At 39.4% G+C, this 18084-nt stretch overlaps 2 pseudogenes across 2 annotated transcripts; one reads left to right on the top strand and one right to left on the bottom strand.

Annotated features, from left to right (window-relative positions):
• Nucleotides 1-543: 543 nt before the first annotated feature.
• LOC308414507 (uncharacterized protein C9orf40 homolog) lies at nucleotides 544-1039 on the top strand (annotated as a pseudogene). The gene has a single exon. The product of its transcript is annotated as an uncharacterized protein C9orf40 homolog (transcript).
• Nucleotides 1040-10251: 9212 nt separating this feature from the next.
• Nucleotides 10252-17467, bottom strand: LOC308414572 (nucleosome assembly protein 1-like 1; annotated as a pseudogene). The gene is made up of 2 exons: nucleotides 16864-17467; nucleotides 10252-10823 (listed from the first exon to the last, which is right to left on the bottom strand). The product of its transcript is annotated as a nucleosome assembly protein 1-like 1 (transcript).
• Between the last annotated feature and the right edge of the window lie 617 nt (nucleotides 17468-18084).

Genomic DNA, 18084 nt, shown 5'->3' with positions numbered 1-18084 from the left:
AGCTCATTGGTGTGTTCTTCTCTACAGAGTGACAATAAAGAAAGATCAGCAAAGATCATTGTGTAGTCAAAGGAGGCCATTGTCAGCAAAGCCCAGGTAAAGAGTGGCAAGGCAAACCAATACTGTACAGCGTCATCCACTGTCTGTTGGGTTATGTTTATATCCTTTCTGAGCATCACATGTTCTCTCAAGTAACCACCTAGTAAACATCACACGACCCCTTCCCAGGCAACGTCCAGAAAAACAAAACAAAACAAACAAACAAACCCCACCACGTATCTGTTCTCAGTAAAGCAACATTTCATGTGTCTGCTTCAGCAAAAGCATCCATCCTCTCATAATACAGTTACCAGAAAAACATCACATGACACAAGCAAGTCCCTAATAAAACGGGAAATTTCCACTTCAGGCCTCAGTAAGAATACAAGATGGAGCCAGGTTCGAATCTCCGGTGCTATGCTGAGGCTTCCCCAATGTCCTGCCCCAGCTCCGTGCTGCCCTCTGCCCTCCGGCTGCTGCCCACGCGACCCGCATCCCTGGCCCATGGCCAAGCGGCCTGCGGCTGAGCCGCTAACGTTCCGCGTGCCTTGGAAGCCGCTCCTGCTCAGGGACTTCCCTGAGGAGCCACCGCTCTGGGTTCCGTAGTCTGGGGCGGCTCGGCCCCTCAAGCGCCAGGGGGACACGGGGACCATGGCAGAGCCTGCGTCTGCGCCCCGAAAGCGACGCGGCGGTGGGGACGACGGACAGGAGCTGCAGAGATGTGGCCTGGAGCCCAGAGATCCACCTCCTGGCGAGCAGGGGGAACCCTGAGTCAGTCGGGCCGAGGGCGGTGGCGACCGGGTTGAGGGCAGCCCTCAGGGAGCCGAAGGCATGCACAGCCAGCCCAATGAAGAGTTTTGGCAGTATTAATACATTCCAGTTTTGGAGGAACCCTCTCCCACCTATTGATCTGGCAGCTCTTGAAGATGTGAGTCCACACAGCCTGACAGAGACCCTTGAGGACAAAAATGAAGGAGTTGAAATTGACATAAAGTCCTGACAAGAATCCGAAGGAATGGGATTCACTGAATTTGAGACCTGAAGGAAAAGTTCATTTTCATACTTGACATGATACTTTCTTCAAACCTGAAAAATGAGGAAAAGTTTTGGGATAAATAACTACTACTGAATCTCCTAATGGAGAGTCGAAAAGAATGTAGTACAGTTGCAGACAAAATACTTTGTATGCATTTTTAATGAAAAAAGTTTTGTTCATGCACTTGACTTTGAAGATGCTTATCTTGGGAAAGGAGGCTTTGACAACTTTAGAGGAAGCATTTAGGTCTCCACACTTGTTCTGTCAGATCTTCCTCTGCACCAGAAAGCACAGAATAAATACAGTTACATAGCTCATGCTAATAAATACTTTCCAGTACATCTTATTGGCTGCCCTTGGTTGAACAAATAAGAGTCTATGCAAAATTAAAATGTGAGATTGTTTCTGAAGGCTACCCTGGTTTAAAAGAGTGTAAGTGTAAACCAGTGAGAACTTCCATTCGGGTAAGCTTGTTTTAACTTTCACTTTTTGCTATTTATTAAAACAGCAGACAATGAATACAGCCAAACAATGGATAAAGAACAGGAGGAAGCAGATGCCTGTCCTTCCTCTCTTTTTCTGAGATGAAAGAAATGATCTGGTCAGTTTACTGATTTTTGTTTTGAGGACATTTTTATATTGTTGATTACTTTAGACTTGTAGTTCTCAACACTGATAGCACTTTAACCATCTCTGCTTGAGCTCTGGTCCTAGAGAAATCTCATTCAGTTATTTGAAGGTAGCTTTTTTTTTTAATATTTTATGCTTTATTTTATTTTATTTTTCAATTGAGCAACTTTAGTTTTAAAAAACAAAGATAAATGTACAAATTTTAAGCATTTTTACATAAAAGCATATGAATACATTTTTGTCAGTACTTGATTTTTTTTAAAAGTTTGATAGTGTACATTAAGGTCTTACTATTTACAATGAGCATAAAGTACATGTAAAACAGGATGTAACCCGGAATTAGTAATAGTTTTCTTGGTGTGTAAGGAGTAAACATAATGTTTTTTTCGTTTCTTTTCTTTTCTTGGACTTCACACAGTCTGTGAGTTGTTTCTGGGGTGTTCAGAGCTTTCTGGGGTTAGCATCCCACTATCAGTGACTGCATATTAGGTATGTTCTTTTGTGACTGGGTTATCTCACTCAGGAAGATATTCTCTAGATGCATCCATTTTCTTAAGAATTTCATAGAGTCATTGTTTCTGATGGCTGAGTAGTGCTCCATTGTGAAGGTAGCTTTAAACATAGGTGGTTTGTTTGTTTGAACCAATTCTGTCTTCCTGTATTGTGCAGATGGGGCCAAAACCCCTAGGCTAGCAGCTTTTCCCGTTTAAAGGAGGTGACTAGTGCGAGCTGCAGCAATGCCTCTTTATTAGTTTTGTCCATATCTTGTTACATTATTTGATTTGTCGTTACTAAGTTGTTGTGTTACAATATTATTTTTAATAAAGTATACCGTTTATGTTTGCAAAAAAAAAAAAAAAAAAGAATACAAGATGGAGGAACCTCTACACACTCTTGCTCTATCACATTCCTTTCTGATGCTGTGGTCACACACCAGAAATCCTTTTATTTTTGTTATTCATAATACAGATTACCAGCATGTATACAATCACTTCAAACTTTTTATATGGCTATTTGGATCTAAACTTGTCCTCGTTTTTCTACAGCAAGCATTTTACCATTAAGCCATCACATCCGTGTGGTGCATTCTTTTATTTGATGGCACATTCTCACTGTTAATGTTCTTCTAGAGAATGAAAGGTACATTATGGAAAATCAAACATGATATTTGGGACCATCAGACTTGGTAGATTTTGATTTTCTGATTTATTTTTACATGTATTAGAGCTGAATTTTAAGGGAACAAGCAATTGGTATGCATAGTTGGTAGAGACAGGAATAGCTATGTGGGAGACCAGGAAGGGGCTGCACTATTAGTACACATAGACAGAGTAAATAGTTTACTTGGTCACTGTTTTACATTGAAGGTGGCAAGAAATGATGTAGTTCATCTTTTTAACCAAGCCTTGTGGTTACCCCCTTTTCTCAGAGTATACTTCACAAACAAAAGTCCATTGTACAAAGGCTTTTTTTTTCTTAACAATTTGCGGTTTCAGTGACTTGGAAATAATTCACTTTTCTGAATAAGTAAACATCTTGCACATATGTAAGTTTAGGTCTAGTTTTTCATGGTTCTTAAAATGACATTGAAACAGCAGTTGTCATCCAGTCTCTCAGCCTCAAGTTAAGATATATATATATATATATATATATATATATATATATATATATATATATATATATATATGTGCAAATTACATTTGCTAGGCTGCAGCTCAGCGCCTCTGCTTATGTTGTCTAGCTGAGTTATGTGGGCATCAGGTTTTAAATTATGCCATCAGTGTACATAGGCAGACATTACTTTATTTACCAAGAACAGAGGGAAAATGGTCAGAGATGCATACTATGCTAGAAGGTAATTCAAAGAAGAAAATCATTGAAATGAAATTCCATGCCTAGTTCATCCCTTAGATCAAAAATTTCACTGTGATTTAAAATGACTATAAAATGCCACAGGCATGTTAGCTTCAAAATTAATCTGGAATTTAGTGAATCAACATTTATATATAGTAAAATATTTTGCCCTGGTCCCCTTAGCATGTTTAAATATTAAACCAAAAATTCTGTACTTGCATATTTCTGGGCAAGAGAAGAACTTTCCCAATTTCTATCTTTGCCCTTCAAAGAAGGTACTCCCTATAAAGAGCTTAGCACAGTGTCAGGTGCATTTGCCATTCAGTCAGTAGTTACCCTTAGCACTATAATCACACCTCCTTTAAAGGCCACCGAGCAACACAGCGGATCTGGGTGTAAGGATAAGGGAATGGAATTTGATATAGATGACAAGGTCAGAAGTACTGTAAGTTCTGATGCATTTACTACGTCTGCCATGTATATTATTAACATTCAGTGAATTATTCATAACAGTAATAATTAGGCGTTCCTTTTTTCAGTGAATATTTCTTTCTTTGTAGTGTGTAGTTTTCTCTACACTGCTCTGTGTGCCTGGCTGGTCACTGGCATGCACCCACCCAGGAACTGTCTCAGATCTGCAAATAGAAAATACACACACACACACACACACACACACACACACACACACACACACACACCAGTTATTCTTAAAGTGCCTTGGCCAACACAATGACTGGGCACTCCTAAAGCTACCCCAGGCCCAGTCAGGGCCGTGGCCACTCACATGGCTAGTTGGCTGTATCTCCTCCATTACTCATTCCCTTCTCTCTCTCTCCCCCCATGTCTCTTGATTCTCCTGTGTCCTACTTGCATAACTTTCAGACTCTTGCCCCATGCTCAGTCATTGGCTATTGGCAACTTTATTGGTAGATAACAAACTAATTAAGGGCAAGAACCTTCAGCATCAGTAAACAGATTCTTGATCAAAGCATCAGAACCACCCTCTATACTTCTCAATAATGATAAATATTTGTACACAGCTAGGCGAGAATGCTGACATAACACTCGTGGTGTCATCATATCTGATACCTAGTGAAGCATTCTATATGTAGGGACAACATTCAAATGTCACAACAGTGGCTGTGTACCACATACATGGCCAGTTGTGAACTGCCATGTGGGTCCTTGGAATTGAACTTTGATCCTCTAGAAGAGCAACCTGTGCTCTTACCTGCTGAGCCATCTGATCTGATATTACATTTTAATTGCTGTAATTTGCCTTACTCAGTGAAAAGAGCCAGATCGAGATGTATTTGAGAGTATAAGGGATAGTATAAACACTCACTATAAGGACAACTGGCAAAATTAGAATGTATGACCACTGTCTAGAAACATAAAAAAGATTAATTACTCACCTTACCAAGCTTCCTGTGTCCACATCACAACCATTACTGTGACTACAGAAGAATGTTACAATATTAAAGAATCAGGATTAATTTCAATTTATCAGATGCCCATTGTGCTCGGGAGGCATTTCATTAAAAATTAATGTGGTAACTTTTCTTTTTGCCAGATACATTAACATAAATATAAAGAAAATCACAGATATCTCAAGTAATTTGATTATGCACCCCATTATCCTAGCAAGTTAAGAAACAAACAGCGCAAAATCACTCTATTGACTCAGCCAATGAGGCACAGACAGTGGCCCAAAATGTGAGATGCTGATCTGGGCTGCACTGGTGACCATCTACCTTAGTGTACATCCATCCTTGGAGACTGTGAAGATCATCTTGTTTGCCTTGTATCTGTTTGTTTTATGTATGTATGTATGTATGTATGTATGTATGTATATATGTATGCATGTATGTATGTATGTATGTATTATTCTCTCATATCTTCCATCCTGACCTCAGTTTCTCCTTCCTTCTCTCCTCCAAGTCCCTCCCCCTGACCTCCCCTCTCCCTCAGATCCACTCTGCCTCCTCTGTATCTCTCCAGAAAAGGTCAGGTCTCCCAGGGATATCAATTAAACATGGAATAGCAAGTGACAATATGACTAACCACCTCCCTTCATAGTAAGGCTGGATGAAGTAAACCAATAAGAAAATAAAAGGGGTTCCAAACACAGGTAAAAGAGTCACAGTCTTTGCTCCTACTGTTAAGAATGCCACAAGAACACCAAGCTACACAACCATGACACATGCAGAGGACCATGGTCAGACCCATGCAGGCTTCATGACCTCTGCAAGTCCTTATGAGTCCAGGTCAGATGATTCTGTGGGCTGTGTTCTTGTGGTGTTCTTGTGGTATCCTTGACTCCTCTAGTTCACCTGATTCTTCCCCCCACCCACAGGATTCTCCAAGCTCTGCTTAATGTTTAGTTGTAGAACTCTGTGTTTGCTCCAGTCAACATCTGTTGCTGGAAGTAAGTCTTTTTAAAGACAGCTGGACTAGGTAAATGTCTACAAATATAACAGAACATCACTAGAAATCATAACACTGGTTTACTTTTCCAGTTGTGTTTGGTTCTATCCTAGGTCTCTGGGTTATCCAGCTTTGGGTTCCTGGCTATTCAGGAAGTCTGAGGAGCTGTGTCCCTCTCATGGTATGGGTCTCAAGTTGAACCAGCCCTGGTCAGCCACTCTCATAGTTTTTGTATCACTCTTACCCCAACACAGCACACAGGCAGAACAAATTGTATGTTGAAGGTTTTGTGACTGGGTTGATGTCCCAATCCTTCCACTGGAAAACTTGCTGGGTGACAGGAGATGGCCAGTTCAGGCTCCATGTCCCACATAGCTAGGAGTCTTCACTAGTTAATGTGGAGACTATAGTAGATTCCTGGGAATTTCCATTTCACTGTAGTTTTACTTCATCTTCAAATACTAATTCCAGTTTTTTTCTAGTACTCTCTCCCTCCATCCTCCTCTGACCTGATCCCCCCTGTTCTCATCTCCACCTGTCCACCAATCTACCCACAACATCTGTTCCAGTTTTCCCTCCTAGGGAGATCCATATGTGGTCTGAATATCTTTTACTTAATAGCTAATACCCACTTATAAATTAGTACTTATCATGTATTTCCTTCAGGGACTGGGCTGCCTTGCTGAGGATGATTTTTTTTTTCTAGTTCCATTCTTCTGCCTGCAAATTTCATGATGTTTTTTCTTTTTTACAGTTAAGTAATATTCCACTGTGTAAATGTACCATATCTTCTTTCTCCATTCTTTAGCTGAGGGACATCTAGGTTATTTGCAGTTTCAGACTATTATGAAGAAAGCTGTTATGAACATAGCTGAGTGCGTGTCTTTGTGATAGAATAGATCATCCTCGGTGTGTATACCCAGGAGTAGTATAGCTGGGTCTTAAGATAGATCGAGTGCCAATTTTCTGAGAAACCACTTTATTTCCAAAGTGGCTGTACAAGTTTGCACTTGAGAAGTTACTAGAAGGAAAACTACATTCCAAGGAATCTAACTACACACGGAAAGCAGAGGAAATAAATAATCTCACACCAACAAAACCACAAAAAGGGAAACACACATACCAAACTAACAGGATTAAAAATCACTGGTCATTAATATTTCTCAATATCAGTGGACTCAATTCCCCAGTAAAAAGACACAGACTATTGGAATGGATGAGAAAACAGGACCCATCGTTCCACTACAAACAAGAAACACTCCTGAGCAAAAAAGATAAACACTAACTCAGAATAAAGGGCTGGAACAAAAGGTTTCCAAGCAAGTGGACACAAGAACAAAGCTGGATTAGTTATTTTAATAGCTAATGAAATCGACTTTCAATCAAGAAATAGGGAAGAACACTTCAAACTCATCAAAGGAAAAATCACTACGACAATATGTAAAGTCTCAACATGTAAGCCCCACATGAAAGTGCACCCACATTTTAAAAGAAACAACTAAAACTTAAATCACATGTCAAACCTCACAAATTAATAGTGTGAGAATTCAATACCCCTGTACTGGCTGGTTTGGTGTCAACTTGACACAAGCTGGAGTTATCACAGAGAAAGGAGCCTCAGTTGAGAAAATGCCTCCATGAGATCCAGCTGTAAGGCATTTTCTCAACTAGTGATCAAGGGGAGAGGGCCCAGCCCATTGTGGGTGGTGCCATCCCTGGGCTGGTAGACCTGAGTTCTATAAGAAAGCAGACTGAGCAAGCCAGGGGGAGCAAGCCAGTAAGTAACATCCCTCCATGGCCTCTGCCACAGCTCCTGCTTCCTGGCCTGCTTGAGTTCCAGTCCTGACTTCCTCTGGTGATGAACAGCAATGTGAAAGTGAATAAACCCTTTCCTCCCGAACTTGCTTCTTGGTCATGATGTTTGTGCAGGAATAGAAACCCTGACTAAGTCAACCACACTCTAATCAATGAACAGGTTACCCAGAGAAAAATAGAGAAATAATGGAATAGATGTTATGAACCCAAAGGATCTATCATATATCTATAGAAATCTCACCCAAAATAAAATCAGCACCTCATGGAATGTTCTCCAAAACTGACTATATACTCAGCTACAAAGCATGCCTCAACAGATACAAAAAAATTTAAACAACCAGACTACTATGAAATTCAAGTGAATTTCAACAACAGAAACAACAGAAACTCATGGAAACTGAACAATTCTTTACAGTTTCTTTTATATATATATATAAAATTAGATCCTATTTTATTAAGAATTTCAGATTACCTATTTCAGACATCTAGAAGAGAATAGAACCATTTGGGAACTAACAGATGCCATAATACACACTGACTCCTGATGCTCCACACAGCACTTTCCCATTATACAAGAGCCAGATACCTCTTCGAGTGGGAACAGTTACTTCCTACAGAAGAAAGGGACGATTGCACTAGTCTGTAAGTTCACTGAAAATGAGATTCTATCTTTACGTTACAAACTTTAATGTTTAATAAAAGGCTGTGTTTAAATGAACTATGATTACAGAAAGTAGCACAAACCATCTAAGATAAAGCAACCAAATCATTTTCAAAATAAAATATAATTGGTTAAAGATTTCCAGTAGTTAAAAAATCTCAGAAAAATCTGTTCACATTCTAAGAGCTTAATACTAAAATCTCACAAAAGAACTATCACTTACAAAAACATTTTTCCTCAATGGAAATTTTATTAACAGCAGGAACTTTCCTCCAAGTATAATCCAATTAATATACCCCATTAAAACTATTCCTTCCCACAAGTGAACAGTAATTAGCCTGAGGTATTGTAAATGTGGCTCTCATAGTCTATAACTTAATGCCACGCTCCCCTGCCTCATTAACACCTTAGGATTTATTACAATGTGGTCACTTGAAATATCTGAAGGGAGGTAAAAAGCTAACTCAAAAAAAAAAAAAAAAAAAAAAAAAAAAAAAAACCACCGAACCCTTTAATCTCTTGAGATCATACAATACTTTTGTTCATTCCCACTAAAATAGGAGCCACACGCTCAGAGGTAGATAGAAGTGTTTAAACTTCATTCTCCAGTTTAATTATCTAACTTGTTGTGAATATGCTGCTGAATATCACACTCATGGTATAGAGGCCCAATTTTTTCGAGCATTTTGTAAGACTGAGTGAGTTAGTGAGATCTCAATATGCCTTAACAGAGCTGAGGTAGTTGAACCAACAGTACCACCCACCTTAGTGCTGCACAGTAAACAGCAGGGCTCATGAGACTCCTCATCCTCAGCACTGAGGACAGAATAAACAGTCAAAAGGTATTCAGTTCTAACAAGTGCAATTCCACTGTTAGGTTCAAATAACTATACCACATCACTTTTTTAAAAAGTACATGTGTATTATCTCCTCCAACATTGTTCAATATAGAAAACTAGGCATCCATGAATTCCAACTAACCCTCTGCATTAGCATAAATTGGTACAAACTGAGACAGCATCCTTGAGAGCTAAAATTGTGTCATATTTTTATCTGAGGCTATAAAAACAAAACTAGGCAAACAAACAACAGAAAAATCTCAAAATAGGTTCAAATGATGTATATTCATCTTTTCCAGGAAAGCAGAAGGCAGGCCCTACCACAAAGAAAATATTTAGTTAATGGAGGTTAATTTTCAAAGTACATTAAATACTATCATTTAACAATGAAGAGAACCTAGGGTTTGTTCCCTTTGCTATAAACATGAGTTGAATTTAGTTATATCATTAAAAACATAAAAATTCCTTAATATTCTCAGTTATTAAGTTTGATTTTACTGGAAATTCTTAACCACAATTTTTATTCTTCAAATGATGTGCCTTGTGCTTCTATCTTTAAATATAACAGAAAGCACAGCCAATGCGGGCAGACTTCAACCTCTTCTTCCAGCTGAAAACAACTTTGGTTCTTTAGGAAAGAAACAGCTACCCCAAGCATGTGTAACGATTGGTTTTTATAATTGTACTCCAATAGCTACATGATGAAAATGTTCCAGAAGAACCAAACTGCAGCAATAAATGACCATGCATTAGAGAGGATGTATGCATTAATGTATCTGACAGAGCTACAGTTAGGATGTTAGGTAGAACAAATTGGTCTTTAAAATAATAATATCCTTTCCCTTAAAATCTTACTGACTCTGCCAAGAAAACGCAAAGCCATAAAGCTGTAAGTACCTGAGTCATGTGTAGGCTGTCACAGGGAGGCGGTCCTCAAGGCCACTCACTGCTCACTGCTGCCTGCACTCCGCTGGGTTTTGATCCTTCTTTAGGTCATAGTCTGGATCATTTTCCTCACCTCCCCTTCCTTCCCCTTCCTCATCAGCTTCTTCACCTTCTTCATCATAATCATTGACATTGTCCTCAATAGCGTCTCCAGTGAAGTATACCACTGATCTTGTGGGGATTATATACTCACAGAAAAAGTGGCCAATTTCAAAGTCTGCAGCCAGTATGGCCTCAGCAGCCAGGATCGCATCAGCCGCAGCATCCGGATCTCCATTCTCAGGGCCTTCAGGAGGAGGGGGGGAAATTAAAGGAAGAATCATTGGGAACTGTTTTAGTCACAGTACGAACTGTCCCACATCCCTTGTGTTTCTGCTGCTCCTTAATAGTTTTCAAAGTAACATTCTTTCCTTTTTTTCCTATCTATCTGGCACCCTGTACAACCCATAATTCCTGCTCCATCAAAAGAAAAGGGATCAGAATCATCCGGTTCTGACCTCATCCTGTAAGTCTTTGTTAACACTTCATTTGTGAAATATTCACTGGGTTCAAAGTGAAATTTTAAGATAAAACTCACAGGACTTCCCGATGCAGAGCGGAGCCTGGCCCACCTGCCACCTGGAACGGCGGCTCATAGAGGCTGAGCAACTGGTGAGTGGGAGACCTAGACAGCAGGGGAGCAGAGAGATCTCTACGGAGTGCACACGGAAAGTGCACACCCTAACTTTTCCCTGCCCTGCCTTGCCCGATCCAGCGATTGGGAACAGAAAATTAGAACTTCTGTTTTGACCCGGAGGCGACTTCCGGACGCAGAGCGGAGCCTGGCCCATCTGCCACCCGGAACAGCGGCTCATAGAGGCTGAGCAACTGCGATTGTTAACAGAAAATTAGAACTTCTGTTTCCACCCGGAGGCGACTTCAGGACGCAGAGCAGAGCCAGGCCCATCTGCCACCCGGAACGGAGGCTCGTAGAGGCTGAGCAAATGGTGGGTGGGAGATCTGGGCTGCCGGGAGCAGAGAGATCTCTGCGGAGTACACACGGAAAGTGCACCCCCTGCCTTGCCCTGTCCTGCCGTGCCTGATCCAGCAATCAGAAACAGAATGTTGGAACTTCTGCTCACACCCAACGACTCTGAGGCATAAAACAGGGCTCGACCCATCTGACACCTGGACCAGTGGAGAACCAGGGACACAGACCAGAGACAAGGGAAAGACGAGAACATATCACTGACAACAAAATGGCAAGAGGAAAGCGAAAGAGTATATCCCAAGAAAACCAAGACAATCTAGCAACACCAGAAACCAGCTCTCCCATAACAGCAAACATCGGAATTCCAAACACTCCAGAAAAAGAAGACACAGACCTGGAATCATACCTCAAGACGCTGATAGAGATACTTAAACAAGAAAGGGAGGAAAAGCAAAAAGATTCAGAAGCTTTTAAAGAAGAAACAAGAAAAACACTAAAAAAACTCAAAGAACTAGAGGAAAACAGAACCAAAGAAATAAAGGAATGGAAGAGGGAAATTAAAACAGAAATTGACACAATAAAGAAAACGCTAAAAGAGATAACCCTAGAGTCAGAACACCAAAAAAAGAAAACAGGAGTCACAGAAGCAAGCATTTCCAATAGATTACAAGAGATCGAAGAGAGAATCTCGGGGGCAGAAGACAACATTGCAAACATAGACAAAACAGCCAGAGAAGATGCAAAAAACAAAAAGCTCCTAACCCAAAATGTCCAGGAAATCCAAGACACAATGAGAAGACCGAACCTAAGAATAATAGGAATAGAAGAGGGAGAAGAGTATCAACTAAGAGGCACAGTAAATATTTTCAACAAAATCATAGAAGAAAACTTCCCTACCCTCAAGAATGAGATGACCACGAGGATAAAAGAAGCCTTCAGAACTCCAAATAGATTGGACCAGAAAAGAAATACCTCCGGACACATAATAGTAAAAACATCAAGTGCCCAAAGTAAAGAAAGAATACTAAAAGCAGTAAGGGAAAAAGGTCAGGTAACATATAAAGGCAAACCAATCAGACTCACACCCGATTTCTCAACAGAGACTATGAAAGCTAGAAGAGCCTGGACAGACATCATGCACTCCTTAAGAGAGCACAAGTGCCAGCGCAAGCTGCTATACCCAGCAAAACTATCAATCACCATCGATGGAGAGACGAAGATATTTCAAGACAAATCAAAATTCACAAAATATCTGACCACAAACCCAGCACTACAACAAATTATAGGTGGAAAACCCAATACAATGAGGGAAAATACAGCCTAGTAAAAACAAGAAAACTCCTAAACAAGAAAACTAAAAGAAGAAAAAATCACAGACACAACTCAACCCAAAAAAACAATAATGGCAGGAAACAGAAACAACTATTCCTTGATATCTATTAACATAAATGGTTTCAACTCCCCAATAAAGAGACATAGACTATCAGACTGGATACATAAACAAAATCCAGCCTTTTGCTGCATACAGGAAACTCATCTCAGAGACAGAGACAGACACTATCTCAGAGTAAAAGGGTGGGAAAAAAACTTCCAAGCAAACAGCCCCAAGAAGCAAGCTGGAGTGGCTATTCTAATATCGAATAAAGTAAATTTCCAACCTAAAGTTATCAAAAAAGATAAGGAAGGACACTTTTTACTCATTACCGGGGAAATCTGTTAGGAGGAATTCTCAATCCTTAACATATATGCTCCAAATACAAAAGCACCCACATTCATAAAAGAAACCCTGCTAAAGCTCAAAAAATACATTTCACCCCACACAATAATAGTGGGAGACTTTAATACCCCACTCTCACCAATGGACAGATCCGGGAAACAGAAACTGAACAAGGACACTGAAAAACTAGCAGAGACTTTGAACCAACTAGAATTAATAAATATATACAGAACATACTATCCTAAAGTAAAAGAATACACCTTCTTCTCACCACACCATGGCACCTTCTCAAAAATTGACCACATAATTGGACACAGAACGAGCCTCCATCGATATAAGAAGATTGAAATACTCCCATGCATCCTCTCAGATCACCATGGTCTACGGCTGGTCTTTAACAACAACAAAGACAACAAAAAGCCCACATACACATGGAAACTAAACAACGCTCTTTTAAAGGATAGCAGGGTCAAAGAAGAAATAAAGAAAGAAATTAAGGATTTTCTAGAATTCCGAGAAAACGAAAACACAACATACCCAAACCTATGGGATGCAATGAAAGCAGTATTGAGAGGAAAACTCATAGCCCTAAGTGCTTCCAAAAAGAAGCTGGAGAGAGCTCACATCAGCAACCTGACAGCACAGCTAAAAGCCCTAGAACAAAAGGAAGCAGATATATCCAAAAAGAGTAGACGGCAAGAAATAATCAAAATTAGGGCAGAAATAGACCAAATAGAAACAAAAAGAACCATTGAAAAAATCAACAAAACAAAGAGTTGGTTCTTTGAGAAAATCAACAAGATTGATAAACCCCTAGCCAGACTAACTAGAAGGCAAAGAGAGAGTATCCAAATTATCAAAATCAGAAAGGAAAGTGGTGACATAACAACTGAAACTGAGGAAATTCAAGAAATCATCAGATCCTACTACAAAAACTTATACTCCACAAAATTGGAAAATCTGGAGGAAATGGATATTTTCCTAGACAGATACAAGGTCCCAAAGTTAAACCAGGACCAAGTAAACCACTTAAATAACCCTATAACACCTAAAGAAATAGAAGAAGTCATCTAAAGCCTCCCAACCAAGAAAAGCCCAGGTCCAGACGGGTTCAGTGCAGAATTTTATTAGACATTTATTGGGGATATAACACCAATACTCGTCAAACTATTCCAAAAGATAGAATCAGATGGAATATTACCCAACTCATTTTTTGAGGCTACAATAACCCTCGTACCTAAACCACACAAAGACCCTACAAGGAAAGAGAACTTCAGACCAATCTCACTTATGAACATTGATGCAAAATACTCAACAAAATCCTCCCAAACCGAATCCAAGAACACATCAAAACGATCATTCATCTTGACCAAGTAGGCTTCATCCCTGGGATGCAGGGATGGTTTAACATAAGGAAATCCATCAACGTAATCCACCATATAAACAAACTCAAAGACCAAAATCACATGGTCATATCACTAGACGCTGAGAAAGCATTCGACAAAATCCAACACCCCTTCATGTTAAAAGTCCTGGAAAGAATAGGAATCCAAGGCCCATACTTAAACATAATAAAAGCAATATACAGCAAACCAACAGCCAACATCAAACTTAATAGCTAGAAACTTGAAGCAATCCCACTAAAATCAGGGACTCGACAAGGCTGCCCACTCTCCCCCTACCTATTCAACATAGTACTGGAAGTCCTGGCTGGAGCAATTGGACAGCAAAAGGAGATCAAGGGGATACAAATCGGAAAGGAAGAGATAAAAACATCACTCTTTGCCGATGACATGATAGTATACTTGAGTGACCCCAAAAATTCCACCAGAGTACTCCTACAGCTGATAAACAAGTTCAGCAAAGTGGTTGGATACAAAATTAACTCAAACAAATCAGTAGCCTTCCTGTACTCAAAGGACAAACATGTGGAGAAAGAAATTAGGGAAAACGTACCCTTCACAATCGTTACAAAAACTATGAAATACCTTGGTGTGACTCTAACTAAGCAAGTGAAGGACCTGTATGACAAGAACTTCAAACCTCTAAAGAAAGAAATTGAGGAGGATCTCAGAAAATGGAAAGATCTCCCATGCTCATGGATTGGAAAAATCAACATCTTAAAAATGGCCATACTACCAAAAGCAATCTACAGATTCAATGCAATCCCCATCAAAATTCCAACCCAGTTCTTCATGGAATTGGAAAGATCAATGTGCAATTTCATACGGAATAACAAAAGACCTAGAATAACGAAATCCATCCTCAACAACAAAAAAACATCTGCGGGAATCACTATCCCTGACCTCAAGCTATATTACAAGGCAATTGTGCTGAAAACTGCATGGTACTGGTACAGAAATAGGCATGTGGATCAATGGAATAGAATAGAAGATCCAGAAATGAGCCCTCATGTATATGGTCACCTGATTTTTGACAAAGGAGCAATAAAAACATTCGATGGAAAAAGGACAGCCTATTCAACAAATGGTGCTGGTCCAACTGGCACTCAGCATGCAAAAGATTGAAAATAGATCCTTTCTTATCTCCTTGTACAAAGCTCAAGTGTAAGTGGATCAAAGATCTCCACATTAAACCAGATACACTGAAACTATTAGATGAGAAAGTAGGGAAAACCTTAGAACACATAGGCACAGGAGAAAATTTCCTGAACAAAACACCAATGGCTCAAGCTCTAAGGTCAAAGATTAACAAATGGGACTTAATGAGATTGCAAAGTTTCTGTAAGGCTAAGGACATCGTCAAGAAAACAAAACGGCAACCAACAGAATGGGAAAAGATCTTTACCAACACCACATCAGATAGAGGCCTAATATCCAAGTGTACAAGGAACTCAAAAAGCTAGACACCAGAGAATCAAATAACCCTATTAAAAAATGGGATACAGAGCTAAACAAAACGTTTTCAGTTGAGGAACACCGAATGGCCGAGAAACATCTGAGGAAGTGCTCCACATCCTTAGCCATCAGGGACATGCAAATCAAAACAACCCTGAGATTCCACCTCACACCAGTCAGATTGGCCAAGATCCAAAACTCAGATGACAGCAGATGCTGGCGAGGCTCTGGAGAAAGAGGAACACTTCTCCACTGTTGGTGGGGTTGCAAGCTAATATAACCACTCTGGAAATCTGTCTGGCGATACCTCAGAAAATTGGATATAGTACTACCTGAAGACCCAGCTATTCCACTTCTGGGCATATACCCCAGAGACACTTTAATACACAACAAAGATATATGCACCACAATGTTCATAGCGGCTCTATTTATAATAGCCAGAAGCTGGAAGGAACCCAGATGTCCTTCAGAAGACGAATGGATACAAAAATTGTGGTACATCTGCACAATGGAATACTACTCAGCCACCAGAAACAATGACTTAACCAAATTCTTAAGAAAATGGCTGCATCTAGAGAAGATCATCCTGAGTGAGATAACCCAGCCACAAAAGAACAGACATAATATGCAGTCACTGATAGTGGGATGCTAACCCCAGTGGCTTGCATTCCCCCAGAAACAACTCACAGACTTTATGAAGTCCAAGAAATAAAGAAAACAAAACAAAACAAAAAAAAAATTACAAAACAAGAAAACTTTAACTATTTCCATGTCACATTTTTTTTACATGTACTTTAGCTCATTGTAACTATTACGTTTTCAAGGCATATAACCAAACCTTGAAAAAAATCAAGTACTGACTAAAAAATATATTCATATAGTTTTATATAAAAATTATGTTAAAATCTGAAAAAAAGTACTGACAAAAATGTATAATTTTCAGCAAAAATGTTTAAAATCTGTACATTTATCTTTGTTTTGTAAAATAAAGTTGTTTAAAAAAAATAAAGTCGTTCAATATAAATGTTTATCTTTCCTAAAAAAAAAAAAAAAAAAAAAAGATAAAACTCACAGGCTGGCCAGCATCTGAAAACTTCACTTTCATATCATTATGTGCTTCAGAATAGGCTCGTCTTGTTCCTGAACCATATCACGGAGCAAATCAGCATTCTCAAAAACTGTCGACCAAAATTCAGGAATTCCTTTTGGGCCTTCTTATAGTTCATCATTTTTCTCATCTTCAATCTTGCCCTTTTCTTTAAACTCCTCTGAAACTTCATCTTCCTCATCTGGTTTCAATTCACATTCTTCTTCGGTGGGTTCATAAATTGCATTCATAATCTCAAATCACTTATCAGACAAAGGCTGATAGCAGCATACTTTCTCTCGAGATTATAGAATTTGGCTTCTATCTGTGCACACTTGCAGATTTTTGAGAGCATTCACTCGTCTTTTGACTACCTTAGATAAGCTTTCAATGTGTCCTGTTGATGTGTCTACCAGACCATCAAGTCTTTCCCAAGAGTTGCAAGAATCTGAGGATTTCACATCATCTGAACAGTTAGCTGATGTTCTTTGATTTTTGTTTCTTCACCTGTTTCTTCTTCTTCTACTTCTTCAATATCTTCCAAATGTTGATCCTGTTCAAATTGTTCTTTGTTGTCAATATCTACCATCTTGTAAGAGCTCCAAATATTGTTCCAGAAGGCTCCGACACAGAGCCGGGGTGGCTGGAGCCGCTGAGGGAGTGAGTGACTCAGGGATGAGGAAGCTGGAAGCAGTGATGTGAGCAGATGGTGCAAAAACAAAACAAAACAACACAAAACAAAAAACAAAAACACCTCTCCCCAATTCCCTCTTTACAGTTTCTTAATCACAGTAATGTAAGTACAAGAGTTTTGAGGGCACTTGCCTTCTGCCTCTTGTATTAAGAGTTAAATGGTTACTTATTAAGACAACAATGGTGACTAATTAAGGAAGGGTGCTAGTCTTCCATTCTCCTTTTTCTCAAGTTGTTTGATTATTGCTATTACCTCTTAGAAATTGTTCGCTTACCAAAACCAGCCATAGTCAACATTCCAGAGGGATAGTTTTCAAATCTAGAGAAAAGAACATAAACTGCATATGTAAGTATGAATGATCCTGAACAGCAAAAAGAGTAACATATTCTACAGAGCAATTGTAGCAGAATAGAACAGTGGAACCAAAATAAACACATGACAATGATACTGAGAACATGAAATAAAGAAAAAAGCATTTTCTTTTTTTCTTTCTTTTCAAGACAGGAGTTCTC

This window comes from Micromys minutus (genome assembly GCF_963924665.1).
Source record: "Micromys minutus genome assembly, chromosome: X".
NCBI lineage: Eukaryota > Metazoa > Chordata > Mammalia > Rodentia > Muridae > Micromys > Micromys minutus.
This window is presented reverse-complemented; position numbering and strand designations above follow the sequence as displayed.